The sequence below is a fragment of the Garra rufa genome, unplaced genomic scaffold, assembly GCF_049309525.1.
Source record: "Garra rufa unplaced genomic scaffold, GarRuf1.0 hap1_unplaced_002, whole genome shotgun sequence".
In the NCBI taxonomy this organism is placed as follows: domain Eukaryota; kingdom Metazoa; phylum Chordata; class Actinopteri; order Cypriniformes; family Cyprinidae; genus Garra; species Garra rufa.
In genome coordinates this window covers 2,052,302-2,071,534 of record NW_027394277.1, presented here as the reverse complement: position 1 = coordinate 2,071,534, position 19,233 = coordinate 2,052,302, and positions in this window count along the sequence as shown.

Below are 19,233 nucleotides of genomic sequence, written 5' to 3'. Positions count from 1 at the left end.
GAAAGAAAGCCTTAATTATGAGTTTATATTGCAATTCTGGCTTTATTTCTCACAATTGTGAGTTTAAGTTATCCATTTTTGAGAAAGAAAGCCTGAATTATGAGTTTATATTGCAATTCTGGCTTTATTTCTCACAATTGTGAGTTTAAGTTATCCATTTTTGAGAAAGAAAGCCTGAATTATGAGTTTATATTGCAATTCTGGCTTTATTTCTCACAATTGTGAGTATATATCATCAATTTTTTGAGAAAGAAAGCCTGAATTCTGAGTTTATATTGCAATTCTGGCTTATAAACTCACAATTGTAAGTTTATTTCATCCATTTTTGAGAAAGAAAGCCTGAATTATGAGTTTATATTGCAATTCAGGCTTTATTTCTCACAATTGTGAGTATATATCATCAATTTTTTGAGAAAGAAAGCCTGAATTATGAGTTTATATTGCAATTCTGGCTTATAAACTCACAATTGTAAGTTTATTTCATCCATTTTTGAGAAAGTAAGCCTGAATTATGAGTTTATATTGCAATTATGGCTTTAATGCTCACAATTGTAAGTTTATATCATCCATTTTTGAGAAAGAAAGTCTGAATTATGAGATTATATTGCAATTCTGGCTTTATTTCTCACAACTGTGAGAATATATCATCCATTTTTGAGAAAGAAAGCCTGAATTATGAGTTTATATTGCAATTCTGGCTTTATTTCTCACAATTGTGAGTTTATGTTATCCATTTTTGTGAAAGAAAGCCTGAATTATGAGTTTATATTGCAATTCTGGCTTAATTTCTCACAATTGTGAGTATATATCATCAATTTTTTGAGAAAGAAAGCCTGAATTATGAGTTTATATTGCAATTCAGGCTTTATTTCTCACAATTGTAAGTTTATATCATCCATTTTTGAGAAAGAAAGCCTGAATTATGAGTTAATTTTGCAATTCTGGCTTTAATGCTCACAATTGTAAGTTTATATCATCCATTTTTGAGAAAGAAAGCCTCAATTATGAGTTTATATTGCAATTCTGGCTTTAATGCTCACAATTGTAAGTTTATATCATCCATTTTTGAGAAAGAAAGCCTCAATTATGAGTTTATATTGCAATTCTGGCTTTAATGCTCACAACTGGAAGTTTATATCATCCATTGTTGAGAAAGAAAGCCTGAATTATCAGTTCATATTGCAATTCTGGCTTTATTTCTCACAACTGTGAGTATATATCATCCATTTCTGAGAAAGAAAGCCTGAATTATGAGTTTATATTGCAATTCTGGCTTTATTTCTCACAATTGTGAGTTTATGTTATCCATTTTTGTCAAAGTAAGCCTAAATTATGAGTTTATATTGCAATTCTGGCTTTATTTCTCACAATTGTGAGTATATATCATCCATTTCTGAGAAAGAAAGCCTGAATTATGAGTTAATTTTGCAATTCTGGCTTTGTTTCTCACAATTGTGAGGATATATAATCCATTTTTGAGAAAGAAAGCCGGAAATATGGGTTTAAATTGCAATTCTGGCTTTATTGCTCACAATTGCGGGTTTATATCATCCATTCCTGAGAAAGAAAGCCTGAATTATGAGTTCATATTGCAATTCTGGCTTTATTTCTCACAATTGTGAGTATATATATGACCCATTTCTGAGAAAGAAAGCCTGAATTATAAAAATTATATTGCAATTCTGGCTTTATTTCTGACAATTGTGAGTATATATCATCCATTTCTGAGAAAGAAAGCCTGAATTATGAGTTTATATTGCAATTATGGCTTTATTTCTCACAATTGTGAGTTTATGTTATCCAATTTTGAGAAAGAAAGCCTAAATTATGAGTTTATATTGTAATTCTGGCTTTATTGCTCACAATTGCTAGGTTATATCATCCATTTCTGAGAAAGAAAGCCTGAATTATGAGTTTATATTGCAATTCTGGCTTTATTTCTCACAATTGTGAGTATATATCACCCATTTCTGAGAAAGAAAGCCTGAATTATGAGTTTATATTGCAATTCTGGCTTTATTTCTCACAATTGTGAGTATATATCATCCACTTCTGAGAAAGAAAGCCTGAATTATGAGTTTATTTTGCAATTCTGGCTTAATTTCTCACAATTGTGAGTATATATCACCCATTTCTGAGAAAGAAAGCCTGAATTATGAGTTTATATTGCAATTCTGGCTTTAATGCTCACAATTGTAAGTTTATATCATCCATTGTTGAGAAAGAAAGCCTGAATTATCAGTTCATATTGCAATTCTGGCTTTACTTCTCACAATTGTGAGTATATATCATCAATTTTTTGAGAAAGAAAGCCTGAATTATGAGTTTATATTGCAATTCTGGCTTTATTTCTCACAATTGTGAGCATGTATCATCAATTTTTTGAGAAAGAAAGCCTGAATTATGAGTTTATATTGCAATTCTGGCTTTAATGCTCACAATTGTAAGTTAATATCATCCATTTTTGAGAAAGAAAGTCTGAATTATGAGTTTATATTGCAATTCTGGCTTTATTTCTCACAATTGTGAGTATATATCATCCATTTCTGAGAAAGAAAGCCTGAATTGTGAGTTTATATTGCAATTCTGGCTTTAATGCTCACAATTGTAAGTTTATATCATCCATTTTTGAGAAAGAAAGCCTTAATTATGAGTTTATATTGCAATTCTGGCTTTATTTCTCACAATTGTGAGTTTAAGTTATCCATTTTTGAGAAAGAAAGCCTGAATTATGAGTTTATATTGCAATTCTGGCTTTATTTCTCACAATTGTGAGTTTAAGTTATCCATTTTTGAGAAAGAAAGCCTGAATTATGAGTTTATATTGCAATTCTGGCTTTATTTCTCACAATTGTGAGTATATATCATCAATTTTTTGAGAAAGAAAGCCTGAATTCTGAGTTTATATTGCAATTCTGGCTTATAAACTCACAATTGTAAGTTTATTTCATCCATTTTTGAGAAAGAAAGCCTGAATTATGAGTTTATATTGCAATTCAGGCTTTATTTCTCACAATTGTGAGTATATATCATCGATTTTTTGAGAAAGAAAGCCTGAATTATGAGTTTATATTGCAATTCTGGCTTATAAACTCACAATTGTAAGTTTATTTCATCCATTTTTGAGAAAGTAAGCCTGAATTATGAGTTTATATTGCAATTCTGGCTTTAATGCTCACAATTGTAAGTTTATATCATCCATTTTTGAGAAAGAAAGTCTGAATTATGAGATTATATTGCAATTCTGGCTTTATTTCTCACAACTGTGAGAATATATCATCCATTTTTGAGAAAGAAAGCCTGAATTATGAGTTTATATTGCAATTCTGGCTTTATTTCTCACAATTGTGAGTTTATGTTATCCATTTTTGTGAAAGAAAGCCTGAATTATGAGTTTATATTGCAATTCTGGCTTAATTTCTCACAATTGTGAGTATATATCATCAATTTTTTGAGAAAGAAAGCCTGAATTATGAGTTTATATTGCAATTCAGGCTTTATTTCTCACAATTGTAAGTTTATATCATCCATTTTTGAGAAAGAAAGCCTGAATTATGAGTTTATATTGCAATTCTGGCTTTAATGCTCACAATTGTAAGTTTATATCATCCATTTTTGAGAGAGAAAGCCTCAATTATGAGTTTATATTGCAATTCTGGCTTTAATGCTCACAATTGTAAGTTTATATCATCCATTTTTGAGAAAGAAAGCCTCAATTATGAGTTTATATTGCAATTCTGGCTTTAATGCTCACAACTGGAAGTTTATATCATCCATTGTTGAGAAAGAAAGCCTGAATTATGAGTTTATATTGCAATTCTGGCTTTATTTCTCACAATTGTGAGTTTAAGTTATCCATTTTTGAGAAAGAAAGCCGGAAATATGGGTTTAAATTGCAATTCTGGCTTTATTGCTCACAATTGCGGGTTTATATCATCCATTCCTGAGAAAGAAAGCCTGAATTATGAGTTCATATTGCAATTCTGGCTTTATTTCTCACAATTGTGAGTATATATATGACCCATTTCTGAGAAAGAAAGCCTGAATTATAAAAATTATATTGCAATTCTGGCTTTATTTCTGACAATTGTGAGTATATATCATCCATTTCTGAGAAAGAAAGCCTGAATTATGAGTTTATATTGCAATTATGGCTTTATTTCTCACAATTGTGAGTTTATGTTATCCAATTTTGAGAAAGAAAGCCTAAATTATGAGTTTATATTGTAATTCTGGCTTTATTGCTCACAATTGCTAGGTTATATCATCCATTTCTGAGAAAGAAAGCCTGAATTATGAGTTTATATTGCAATTCTGGCTTTATTTCTCACAATTGTGAGTATATATCACCCATTTCTGAGAAAGAAAGCCTGAATTATGAGTTTATATTGCAATTCTGGCTTTATTTCTCACAATTGTGAGTATATATCATCCACTTCTGAGAAAGAAAGCCTGAATTATGAGTTTATTTTGCAATTCTGGCTTAATTTCTCACAATTGTGAGTATATATCACCCATTTCTGAGAAAGAAAGCCTGAATTATGAGTTTATATTGCAATTCTGGCTTTAATGCTCACAATTGTAAGTTTATTTCATCCATTTTTGAGAAAGAAAGCCTGAATTATGAGTTTATATTGCAATTCTGGCTTTAATGCTCACAATTGTAAGTTTATATCATCCATTTTTGAGAAAGAAAGTCTGAATTATGAGTTTATATTGCAATTCTGGCTTTATTTCTCACAATTGTGAGTATATATCATCCATTTCTGAGAAAGAAAGCCTGAATTGTGAGTTTATATTGCAATTCTGGCTTTAATGCTCACAATTGTAAGTTTATATCATCCATTTTTGAGAAAGAAAGCCTGAATTATGAGTTTATATTGCAATTCTGGCTTTATTTCTCACAATTGTGAGTATATATCATCAATTTTTTGAGAAAGAAAGCCTGAATTCTGAGTTTATATTTCAATTCTGGCTTATAAACTCACAATTGTAAGTTTATTTCATCCATTTTTGAGAAAGAAAGCCTGAATTATGAGTTTATATTGCAATTCTGGCTTTAATGCTCACAACTGGAAGTTTATATCATCCATTTTTGAGAAAGAAAGCCTCAATTATGAGTTTATATTGCAATTCTGGCTTTAATGCTCACAACTGGAAGTTTATATCATCCATTGTTGAGAAAGAAAGCCTGAATTATCAGTTCATATTGCAATTCTGGCTTTATTTCTCACAACTGTGAGTATATCCATTTCTGAGAAAGAAAGCCTGAATTATGAGTTTATATTGCAATTCTGGCTTTATTTCTCACAATTGTGAGTTTATATTATCCATTTTTGTCAAAGTAAGCCTAAATTATGAGTTTATATTGCAATTCTGGCTTTATTTCTCACAATTGTGAGTATATATCATCCATTTCTGAGAAAGAAAGCCTGAATTATGAGTTAATTTTGCAATTCTGGCTTTAATGCTCACAATTGTAAGTTTATATCATCCATTTTTGAGAAAGAAAGCCTCAATTATGAGTTTATATTGCAATTCTGGCTTTAATGCTCACAATTGTAAGTTTATATCATCCATTTTTGAGAAAGAAAGCCTCAATTATGAGTTTATATTGCAATTCTGGCTTTAATGCTCACAACTGGAAGTTTATATCATCCATTGTTGAGAAAGAAAGCCTGAATTATCAGTTCATATTGCAATTCTGGCTTTATTTCTCACAACTGTGAGTATATATCATCCATTTCTGAGAAAGAAAGCCTGAATTATGAGTTTATATTGCAATTCTGGCTTTATTTCTCACAATTGTGAGTTTATGTTATCCATTTTTGTCAAAGTAAGCCTAAATTATGAGTTTATATTGCAATTCTGGCTTTATTTCTCACAATTGTGAGTATATATCATCCATTTCTGAGAAAGAAAGCCTGAATTATGAGTTAATTTTGCAATTCTGGCTTTGTTTCTCACAATTGTGAGGATATATCATCCATTTTTGAGAAAGAAAGCCGGAAATATGGGTTTAAATTGCAATTCTGGCTTTATTGCTCACAATTGCGGGTTTATATCATCCATTCCTGATAAAGAAAGCCTGAATTATGAGTTCATATTGCAATTCTGGCTTTATTTCTCACAATTGTGAGTATATATATGACCCATTTCTGAGAAAGAAAGCCTGAATTATAAAAATTATATTGCAATTCTGGCTTTATTTCTGACAATTGTGAGTATATATCATCCATTTCTGAGAAAGAAAGCCTGAATTATGAGTTTATATTGCAATTATGGCTTTATTTCTCACAATTGTGAGTTTATGTTATCCAATTTTGAGAAAGAAAGCCTAAATTATGAGTTTATATTGTAATTCTGGCTTTATTGCTCACAATTGCTAGGTTATATCATCCATTTCTGAGAAAGAAAGCCTGAATTATGAGTTTATATTGCAATTCTGGCTTTATTTCTCACAATTGTGAGTATATATCACCCATTTCTGAGAAAGAAAGCCTGAATTATGAGTTTATATTGCAATTCTGGCTTTATGTCTCACAATTGTGAGTATATATCATCCACTTCTGAGAAAGAAAGCCTGAATTATGAGTTTATTTTGCAATTCTGGCTTAATTTCTCACAATTGTGAGTATATATCACCCATTTCTGAGAAAGAAAGCCTGAATTATGAGTTTATATTGCAATTCTGGCTTTAATGCTCACAATTGTAAGTTTATATCATCCATTGTTGAGAAAGAAAGCCTGAATTATCAGTTCATATTGCAATTCTGGCTTTACTTCTCACAATTGTGAGTATATATCATCAATTTTCTGAGAAGGAAAGCCTGAATTATGAGTTTATATTGCAATTCTGGCTTTAATGCTCACAATTGTAAGTTTATATCATCCATTGTTGAGAAAGAAAGCCTGAATTATCAGTTCATATTGCAATTCTGGCTTTACTTCTCACAATTGTGAGTATATATCATCAATTTTTTGAGAAAGAAAGCCTGAATTATGAGTTTATATTGCAATTCTGGCTTTAATGCTCACAATTGTAAGTTTATATCATCCATTTTTGAGAAAGAAAGTCTGAATTATGAGTTTATAATGCAATTCTGGCTTTATTTCTCACAATTGTGAGTATATATCATCCATTTCTGAGAAAGAAAGCCTGAATTGTGAGTTTATATTGCAATTCTGGCTTTAATGCTCACAATTGTAAGTTTATATCATCCATTTTTGAGAAAGAAAGCCTTAATTATGAGTTTATATTGCAATTCTGGCTTTATTTCTCACAATTGTGAGTTTAAGTTATCCATTTTTGAGAAAGAAAGCCTGAATTATGAGTTTATATTGCAATTCTGGCTTTAATGCTCACAATTGTAAGTTTATATCATCCATTTTTGAGAAAGAAAGCCTTAATTATGAGTTTATATTGAAATTCTGGCTTTAATGCTCACATTTGTATGTTTATATAATTCTTTTTTGAGAAAGAAAGCCTGAAATATGAGTTTAAATTGCAATTCTGGCTTTATTGCTCACAATTGTGGGTTTATATCATCCATTTCTGAGAAAGAAAGCCTGAATTATGAGTTTATATTGCAATTCTGGCTTAATTTCTCACAATTGTGAGTATATATCACCCATTTTTGAGAAAGAAAGCCTCAATTATGAGTTTATTTTGCAATTCTGGCTTAATTTCTCACAATTGTGAGTATATATCACCCATTTCTGAGAAAGAAAGCCTGAATTATGAGTTTATATTGCAATTCTGGCTTTAATGCTCACAATTGTAAGTTTATATCATCCATTGTTGAGAAAGAAAGCCTGAATTATCAGTTCATATTGCAATTCTGGCTTTACTTCTCACAATTGTGAGTATATATCATCAATTTTCTGAGAAGGAAAGCCTGAATTATGAGTTTATATTGCAATTCTGGCTTTAATGCTCACAATTGTAAGTTTATATCATCCATTGTTGAGAAAGAAAGCCTGAATTATCAGTTCATATTGCAATTCTGGCTTTACTTCTCACAATTGTGAGTATATATCATCAATTTTTTGAGAAAGAAAGCCTGAATTATGAGTTTATATTGCAATTCTGGCTTTAATGCTCACAATTGTAAGTTTATATCATCCATTTTTGAGAAAGAAAGCCTGAATTATGAGTTTATATTGCAATTCTGGCTTTATTTCTCACAATTGTGAGTATATATCATCCATTTCTGAGAAAGAAAGCCTGAATTGTGAGTTTATATTGCAATTCTGGCTTTAATGCTCACAATTGTAAGTTTATATCATCCATTTTTGAGAAAGAAAGCCTTAATTATGAGTTTATATTGCAATTCTGGCTTTATTTCTCACAATTGTGAGTTTAAGTTATCCATTTTTGAGAAAGAAAGCCTGAATTATGAGTTTATATTGCAATTCTGGCTTTAATGCTCACAATTGTAAGTTTATATCATCCATTTTTGAGAAAGAAAGCCTTAATTATGAGTTTATATTGAAATTCTGGCTTTAATGCTCACATTTGTATGTTTATATAATTCTTTTTTGAGAAAGAAAGCCTGAAATATGAGTTTAAATTGCAATTCTGGCTTTATTGCTCACAATTGTGGGTTTATATCATCCATTTCTGAGAAAGAAAGCCTGAATTATGAGTTTATATTGCAATTCTGGCTTAATTTCTCACAATTGTGAGTATATATCACCCATTTTTGAGAAAGAAAGCCTCAATTATGAGTTTATATTGCAATTCTGGCTTTAATGCTCACAATTGTAAGTTTATATCATCCATTTTTGAGAAAGAAAGCCTCAATTATGAGTTTATATTGCAATTCTGGCTTTAATGCTCACAACTGGAAGTTTATATCATCCATTGTTGAGAAAGAAAGCCTGAATTATCAGTTCATATTGCAATTCTGGCTTTATTTCTCACAACTGTGAGTATATATCATCCATTTCTGAGAAAGAAAGCCTGAATTATGAGTTTATATTGCAATTCTGGCTTTATTTCTCACAATTGTGAGTTTATGTTATCCATTTTTGTCAAAGTAAGCCTAAATTATGAGTTTATATTGCAATTCTGGCTTTATTTCTCACAATTGTGAGTATATATCATCCATTTCTGAGAAAGAAAGCCTGAATTATGAGTTTGTAACGATCAGCCTTATCGGTAGATGTTACCTAGATTTAAAAGGGGTCAGATTATGCTGTGTGAGATAAAATAAGTGTTTTAAAAAGATGAGAAAACGACAAAAAGTAAAGTGAATAAATAAGTGTATTTCCAATTTCACAAGGAACTAAAACACAATAAAACCAGAATAACTTAGGCTGTTAAAAGCAGATTGTCCATTTAAATCATACCCTAAAACAGTCCTTAAGAATCCTAGTAGGTTGCAGTTCCAAGTTAAAAGTGTCCACCGGTGTATATACAGTCCAAGTAAGTGTAATCCAATGAAAGTGATGTTGGAATGGAAAGTCCTTGCAGAAACTCCTCAATCCAGTGTTTGGTCAATGCCCCTGATTGTTTGACATGCTGCTTCCTTTATACTGTTTAGTTCCTGATTCCTGTCATGTGACTGATCACATGACAAGCAGACCCAGAATCACTTAAAGACATACACACATTAAAATGGTTAAGAGGAATAAAATGGCTAAGACAACCTGAAAACCTATTAAAACTCAAATATACATAAAATCATAATATATCGAGCAGGTTAAAACATGTGTCCTGTGTGACAGTGTCACATAGTCCCCCCCCCCCTTAGCCCACGGCTCCCGGGGAAGAGGCTAGTCCCATATAGGTACTGTCAGCCATTGTCCATGTAGTGGGTATCCTCTAAAATGTGTGGCTTAAAATGTCTTTGTAAAAAGTTGGATAAAACTAGGCCCTCCCACACAGGCACTAGTCTGCCGGAGGAATCTAAGCAAACACTAGAGAGAGGTGGAATCTGATACCAGCCTGGGCGTCCTAGGGTAGGTGGCGCCGCTCCTCCCAGGATACTGTTGCACCCAGCCACGCTGGTCCGCCAGCCCCCCTGGCGTTTCCTCCTGTCCGGCTTGTGGGTCCCTTTAACGGATGATGATGGTGCTGATGAACGGGGTTGAGGTGGATGAGGTGGGTTCTTGGCAGGGTTGATGATGGCACAGACCTTGGTCTCCACCCCACACGACCTGCAGCTCTCGATGAACGTCCAGACGTCGCTGCGGACCGAAGGCCACCAGGCAACTCCCAGGATCAGCAGAAAGGTCTTTAGACGTCCATGGTGTTTCTCTGCTGTCCTCTGGTGAAAGTGCTGTACCGTTGGCTGGACCAGGGCCTGGGGGATGACTAGCTGAATCTTGTAGATGCCGTCCCCCTTCTGGATCCGCCGATACAGCAAGCCCTGGTGGTCGAGAACTTCAATCCCGTTGGTCGGTGGAGTGGATGGAGAGATGGAAAGTCCCTGGAGAGTGTCGTCATCACCCTGCGTGCTGCTGAGTTGCTCTCTGGAGAAGGGGAGGATGGAGAAGATGGTGTCGAAGTCTGGCCCGGTTGGAGTGGTGGCGCTGGACTCTCCATCAGTGGCTCTGTTGATGGTCTTTGAAGTAGCTGAGGTGCTGGGATGGTTAGCCGGAGGAAAGCCAGGGGTTGACGTGGGAGGCACTGGGCTGGTCGTTGCAGTAGGAGGAGAGATGGCGGCTTCTGGACCCTTTTGCTGTTCCAGTTGTTTCGCCCATTTCTTGTCTCTCCTCTTAAAACAATCGAAGACCTCTCTCTCTAGTGTCGCCACGGCATCCTTAATAGATTCCTCCATTTTGGCAAACTTAAAATCCACAGAGTCTCTAAAACACACTTCACGGTTAATATTACTTTCAACAGAGTCTTTAAAATCCTTCTCCAATTTTAAAACAATGTTTTTAAGAGCAACCACCTCAGCGCGAAGCTGTACACACTCACAGTGATGTAAAATCCGTTCATCATTAAAAACAGCAGATGTATTAAAAGAAGCAGCATTAATGTGGTTTGTCGTCATCTTAAAACACTCTTCTCAACACAGCTTTTAAAATCTTTTAACGTTCCCCGTACGGGCCACCATATGTAACGATCAGCCTTATCGGTAGATGTTACCTAGATTTAAAAGGGGTCAGATTATGCTGTGTGAGATAAAATAAGTGTTTTAAAAAGATGAGAAAACGACAAAAAGTAAAGTGAATAAATAAGTGTATTTCCAATTTCACAAGGAACTAAAACAACACAATAAAACCAGAATAACTTAGGCTGTTAAAAGCAGATTGTCCATTTAAATCATACCCTAAAACAGTCCTTAAGAATCCTAGTAGGTTGCAGTTCCAAGTTAAAAGTGTCCACCGGTGTATATACAGTCCAAGTAAGTGTAATCCAATGAAAGTGATGTTGGAATGGAAAGTCCTTGCAGAAACTCCTCAATCCAGTGTTTGGTCAATGCCCCTGATTGTTTGACATGCTGCTTCCTTTATACTGTTTAGTTCCTGATTCCTGTCATGTGACTGATCACATGACAAGCAGACCCAGAATCACTTAAAGACATACACACATTAAAATGGTTAAGAGGAATAAAATGGCTAAGACAACATGAAAACCTATTAAAACTCAAATATACATAAAATCATAATATATCGAGCAGGTTAAAACATGTGTCCTGTGTGACAGTGTCACAAGTTAATTTTGCAATTCTGGCTTTGTTTCTCAAAATTGTGAGAATATATCATCCATTTTTGAGAAAGAAAGCCGGAAATATGGGTTTAAATTGCAATTCTGGCTTTGTTTCTCACAATTGTGAGAATATATCATCCATTTTTGAGAAAGAAAGCCGGAAATGTGGGTTTAAATTGCAATTCTGGCTTTATTGCTCACAATTGCGGGTTTATATCATCAATTCCTGAGAAAGAAAGCCTGAATTATGAGTTCATATTGCAATTCTGGCTTTATTTCTCACAATTGTGAGTATATATATGACCCATTTCTGAGAAAGAAAGCCTGAATTATAAAAATTATATTGCAATTCTGGCTTTATTTCTGACAATTGTGAGTATATATCATCCATTTCTGAGAAAGAAAGCCTGAATTATGAGCTTATATTGCAATTATGGCTTTATTTCTCACAATTGTGAGTTTATGTTATCCAATTTTGAGAAAGAAAGCCTAAATTATGAGTTGATATTGTAATTCTGGCTTTATTGCTCACAATTGCTAGGTTATATCATCCATTTCTGAGAAAGAAAGCCTGAATTATGAGTTTATATTGCAATTCTGGCTTTATTTCTCACAATTGTGAGTATATATCACCCATTTCTGAGAAAGAAAGCCTGAATTATGAGTTTATATTGCAATTCTGGCTTTCTTTCTCACAATTGTGAGTATATATCATCCACTTCTGAGAAAGAAAGCCTGAATTATGAGTTTATTTTGCAATTCTGGCTTAATTTCTCACAATTGTGAGTATATATCACCCATTTCTGAGAAAGAAAGCCTGAATTATGAGTTTATATTGCAATTCTGGCTTTAATGCTCACAATTGTAAGTTTATATCATCCATTGTTGAGAAAGAAAGAATGAATTATCAGTTCATATTGCAATTCTGGCTTTACTTCTCACAATTGTGAGTATATATCATCAATTTTTTGAGAAAGAAAGCCTGAATTATGAGTTTATATTGCAATTCAGGCTTTATTTCTCACAATTGTAAGTTTATTTCATCCATTTTTGAGAAAGAAAGCCTGAATTATGAGTTTATATTGCAATTCTGGCTTTATTTCTCACAATTGTGAGCATGTATCATCAATTTTTTGAGAAAGAAAGCCTGAATTCTGAGTTTATATTGCAATTCTGGCTTATAAACTCACAATTGTAAGTTTATTTCATCCATTTTTGAGAAAGAAAGCCTGAATTATGAGTTTATATTGCAATTCTGGCTTTAATGCTCACAATTGTAAGTTTATATCATCCATTTTTGAGAAAGAAAGTCTGAATTATGAGTTTATATTGCAATTCTGGCTTTATTTCTCACAATTGTGAGTATATATCATCCATTTCTGAGAAAGAAAGCCTGAATTGTGAGTTTATATTGCAATTCTGGCTTTATTTCTCACAATTGTGAGTATATATCATAAATTTTTTGAGAAAGAAAGCCTGACTTATGAGTTTATATTGCAATTCTGGCTTTATTTCTCACAATTGTGAGTATATATCATCAATTTTTTGAGAAAGAAAGCCTGAATTATGAGTTTATATTGCAATTCTGGCTTTATTTCTCACAATTGTGAGTATATATCATAAATTTTTTGAGAAAGAAAGCCTGAATTATGAGTTTATATTGCAATTCTGGCTTTATTTCTCACAATTGTGAGTATATATCATCAATTTTTTGAGAAAGAAAGCCTGAATTATGAGTTTATATTGCAATTCTGGCTTTATTTCTCACAGTTGTGAGGATATATCATAAATTTTTTGAGAAAGAAAGCCTGACTTATGAGTTTATATTGCAATTCTGGCTTTATTTCTCACAATTGTGAGTATATATCATCAATTTTTTGAGAAAAAAAAGCCTGAATTATGAGTTTATATTGCAATTCTGGCTTATAAACTCACAATTGTAAGTTTATTTCATCCATTTTTGAGAAAGAAAGCCTGAATTATCAGTTCATATTGCAATTCTGGCTTTAATGCTCACAATTGTAAGTTTATATCATCCATTTTTGAGAAAGAAAGTCTTAATTATGAGATTATATTGCAATTCTGGCTTTATTTCTCACAACTGTGAGAATATATCATCCATTTTTGAGAAAGAAAGCCTGAATTATGAGTTTTTATTGCAATTCTGGCTTTAATGCTCACAATTGTAAGTTTATATCATCCATTTTTGAGAAAGAAAGCCTGAATTATGAGTTTATATTGCAATTCTGGCTTTATTTCTCACAATTGTGAGTTTATGTTATCCATTTTTGTGAAAGAAAGCCTGAATTATGAGTTTATATTGCAATTCTGGCTTAATTTCTCACAATTGTGAGTATATATCATCAATTTTTTGAGAAAGAAAGCCTGAATTATGAGTTTATATTGCAATTCAGGCTTTATTTCTCACAATTGTAAGTTTATATCATCCATTTTTGAGAAAGAAAGCCTGAATTATGAGTTTATATTGCAATTCTGGCTTTATTTCTCACAATTGTGAGCATGTATCATCAATTTTTTGAGAAAGAAAGCCTGAATTATGAGTTTATATTGCAATTCTGGCTTATAAACTCACAATTGTAAGTTTATTTCATCCATTTTTGAGAAAGAAAGCCTGAATTATGAGTTTATATTGCAATTCTGGCTTTAATGCTCACAATTGTAAGTTTATATCATCCATTTTTGAGAAAGAAAGTCTGAATTATGAGTTTATATTGCAATTCTGGCTTTATTTCTCACAATTGTGAGTATATATCATCCATTTCTGAGAAAGAAAGCCTGAATTGTGAGTTTATATTGCAATTCTGGCTTTAATGCTCACAATTGTAAGTTTATATCATCCATTTTTGAGAAAGAAAGCCTTAATTATGAGTTTATATTGCAATTCTGGCTTTATTTCTCACAATTGTGAGTTTAAGTTATCCATTTTTGAGAAAGAAAGCCTGAATTATGAGTTTATATTGCAATTCTGGCTTTATTTCTCACAATTGTGAGTTTAAGTTATCCATTTTTGAGAAAGAAAGCCTGAATTATGAGTTTATATTGCAATTCTGGCTTTATTTCTCACAATTGTGAGTATATATCATCAATTTTTTGAGAAAGAAAGCCTGAATTCTGAGTTTATATTGCAATTCTGGCTTATAAACTCACAATTGTAAGTTTATTTCATCCATTTTTGAGAAAGAAAGCCTGAATTATGAGTTTATATTGCAATTCAGGCTTTATTTCTCACAATTGTGAGTTTATGTTATCCATTTTTGAGAAAGAAAGTCTGAATTATAAGTTTATATTGCAATTCTGGCTTTATTTCTCACAATTGTGAGTATATATCATCAATTTTTTGAGAAAGAAAGCCTGAATTATGAGTTTATATTGCAATTCTGGCTTATAAACTCACAATTGTAAGTTTATTTCATCCATTTTTGAGAAAGAAAGCCTGAATTATGAGTTTATATTGCAATTCTGGCTTTAATGCTCACAATTGTAAGTTTATATCATCCATTTTTGAGAAAGAAAGTCTTAATTATGAGATTATATTGCAATTCTGGCTTTATTTCTCACAACTGTGAGAATATATCATCCATTTTTGAGAAAGAAAGCCTGAATTATGAGTTTATATTGCAATTCTGGCTTATAAACTCACAATTGTAAGTTTATTTCATCCATTTTTGAGAAAGAAAGCCTGAATTATGAGTTTATATTGCAATTCTGGCTTTAATGCTCACAATTGTAAGTTTATATCATCCATTTTTGAGAAAGAAAGTCTGAATTATGAGTTTATATTGCAATTCTGGCTTTATTTCTCACAATTGTGAGTATATATCATCCATTTCTGAGAAAGAAAGCCTGAATTGTGAGTTTATATTGCAATTCTGGCTTTAATGCTCACAATTGTAAGTTTATATCATCCATTTTTGAGAAAGAAAGATTTAATTATGAGTTTATATTGCAATTCTGGCTTTATTTCTCACAATTGTGAGTTTAAGTTATCCATTTTTGAGAAAGAAAGCCTGAATGATGAGTTTATATTGCAATTCTGGCTTTATTTCTCACAATTGTGAGTTTAAGTTATCCATTTTTGAGAAAGAAAGCCTGAATTATGAGTTTATATTGCAATTCTGGCTTTATTTCTCACAATTGTGAGTATATATCATCAATTTTTTGAGAAAGAAAGCCTGAATTCTGAGTTTATATTTCAATTCTGGCTTATAAACTCACAATTGTAAGTTTATTTCATCCATTTTTGAGAAAGAAAGCCTGAATTATGAGTTTATATTGCAATTCTGGCTTTAATGCTCACAACTGGAAGTTTATATCATCCATTTTTGAGAAAGAAAGCCTCAATTATGAGTTTATATTGCAATTCTGGCTTTAATGCTCACAACTGGAAGTTTATATCATCCATTGTTGAGAAAGAAAGCCTGAATTATCAGTTCATATTGCAATTCTGGCTTTATTTCTCACAACTGTGAGTATATATCATCCATTTCTGAGAAAGAAAGCCTGAATTATGAGTTTATATTGCAATTCTGGCTTTATTTCTCACAATTGTGAGTTTAAGTTATCCATTTTTGAGAAAGAAAGCCTGAATTATGAGTTTATATTGCAATTCTGGCTTTATTTCTCACAATTGTGAGTATATATCATCAATTTTTTGAGAAAGAAAGCCTGAATTCTGAGTTTATATTGCAATTCTGGCTTATAAACTCACAATTGTAAGTTTATTTCATCCATTTTTGAGAAAGAAAGCCTGAATTATGAGTTTATATTGCAATTCAGGCTTTATTTCTCACAATTGTGAGTTTATGTTATCCATTTTTGAGAAAGAAAGTCTGAATTATGAGTTTATATTGCAATTCTGGCTTTATTTCTCACAATTGTGAGTATATATCATCAATTTTTTGAGAAAGAAAGCCTGAATTCTGAGTTAATTTTGCAATTCTGGCTTTAATGCTCACAATTGTAAGTTTATATCATCCATTTTTGAGAAAGAAAGCCTCAATTATGAGTTTATATTGCAAGTCTGGCTTTAATGCTCACAATTGTGAGTATATATAATCAATTTTTTGAGAAAGAAAGCCTGAATTATGAGTTTATATTGCAATTCAGGCTTTATTTCTCACAATTGTAAGTTTATATCATCCATTTTTGAGAAAGAAAGCCTGAATTATGAGTTTATATTGCAATTCTGGCTTTATTTCTCACAATTGTGAGCATGTATCATCAATTTTTTTGAGAAAGAAAGCCTGAATTATGAGTTTATATTGCAATTCTGGCTTATAAACTCACAATTGTAAGTTTATTTCATCCATTTTTGAGAAAGAAAGCCTGAATTATGAGTTTATATTGCAATTCTGGCTTTAATGCTCACAATTGTAAGTTTATATCATCCATTTTTGAGAAAGAAAGTCTGAATTATGAGTTTATATTGCAATTCTGGCTTTATTTCTCACAATTGTGAGTATATATCATCCATTTCTGAGAAAGAAAGCCTGAATTGTGAGTTTATATTGCAATTCTGGATTTAATGCTCACAATTGTAAGTTTATATCATCCATTTTTGAGAAAGAAAGCCTTAATTATGAGTTTATATTGCAATTCTGGCTTTATTTCTCACAATTGTGAGTTTAAGTTATCCATTTTTGAGAAAGAAAGCCTGAATGATGAGTTTATATTGCAATTCTGGCTTTATTTCTCACAATTGTGAGTTTAAGTTATCCATTTTTGAGAAAGAAAGCCTGAATTCTGAGTTTATATTTCAATTCTGGCTTATAAACTCACAATTGTAAGTTTATTTCATCCATTTTTGAGAAAGAAAGCCTGAATTATGAGTTTATATTGCAATTCTGGCTTTAATGCTCACAACTGGAAGTTTATATCATCCATTTTTGAGAAAGAAAGCCTCAATTATGAGTTTATATTGCAATTCTGGCTTTAATGCTCACAACTGGAAGTTTATATCATCCATTGTTGAGAAAGAAAGCCTGAATTATGAGTTTATATTGCAATTCTGGCTTTATTTCTCACAATTGTGAGTTTAAGTTATCCATTTTGAGAAAGAAAGCCTGAATTATGAGTTTATATTGCAATTCTGGCTTTATTTCTCACAATTGTGAGTATATATCATCAATTTTTTGAGAAAGAAAGCCTGAATTCTGAGTTTATATTGCAATTCTGGCTTATAAACTCACAATTGTAAGTTTATTTCATCCATTTTTGAGAAAGAAAGCCTGAATTATGAGTTTATATTGCAATTCAGGCTTTATTTCTCACAATTGTGAGTTTATGTTATCCATTTTTGAGAAAGAAAGTCTGAATTATGAGTTTATATTGCAATTCTGGCTTTATTTCTCACAATTGTGAGTATATATCATCAATTTTTTGAGAAAGAAAGCCTGAATTCTGAGTTAATTTTGCAATTCTAGCTTTAATGCTCACAATTGTAAGTTTATTTCATCCATTTTTGAGAAAGAAAGCCTGAATTATGAGTTTATATTGCAATTCTGGCTTTAATGCTCACAACTGGAAGTTTATATCATCCATTTTTGAGAAAGAAAGCCTCAATTATGAGTTTATATTGCAATTCTGGCTTTAATGCTCACAACTGGAAGTTTATATCATCCATTGTTGAGAAAGAACGCCTGAATTATCAGTTCATATTGCAATTCTGGCTTTATTTCTCACAACTGTGAGTATATATCATCCATTTCTGAGAAAGAAAGCCTGAATTATGAGTTTATATTGCAATTCTGGCTTTATTTCTCACAATTGTGAGTTTAAGTTATCCATTTTTGAGAAAGAAAGCCTGAATTATGAGTTTATATTGCAATTCTGGCTTTATTTCTCACAATTGTGAGTATATATCATCAATTTTTTGAGAAAGAAAGCCTGAATTCTGAGTTTATATTGCAATTCTGGCTTATAAACTCACAATTGTAAGTTTATTTCATCCATTTTTGAGAAAGAAAGCCTGAATTATGAGTTTATATTGCAATTCAGGCTTTATTTCTCACAATTGTGAGTTTATGTTATCCATTTTTGAGAAAGAAAGTCTGAATTATGAGTTTATATTGCAATTCTGGCTTTATTTCTCACAATTGTGAGTATATATCATCAATTTTTTGAGAAAGAAAGCCTGAATTCTGAGTTAATTTTGCAATTCTGGCTTTAATGCTCACAATTGTAAGTTTATTTCATCCATTTTTGAGAAAGAAAGCCTGAATTATGAGTTTATATTGCAATTCTGGCTTTAATGCTCACAACTGGAAGTTTATATCATCCATTTTTGAGAAAGAAAGCCTCAATTATGAGTTTATATTGCAATTCTGGCTTTAATGCTCACAACTGGAAGTTTATATCATCCATTGTTGAGAAAGAAAGCCTGAATTATCAGTTCATATTGCAATTCTGGCTTTATTTCTCACAACTGTGAGTATATATCATCCATTTCTGAGAAAGAAAGCCTGAATTATGAGTTTATATTGCAATTCTGGCTTTATTTCTCACAATTGTGAGTTTAAGTTATCCATTTTTGAGAAAGAAAGCCTGAA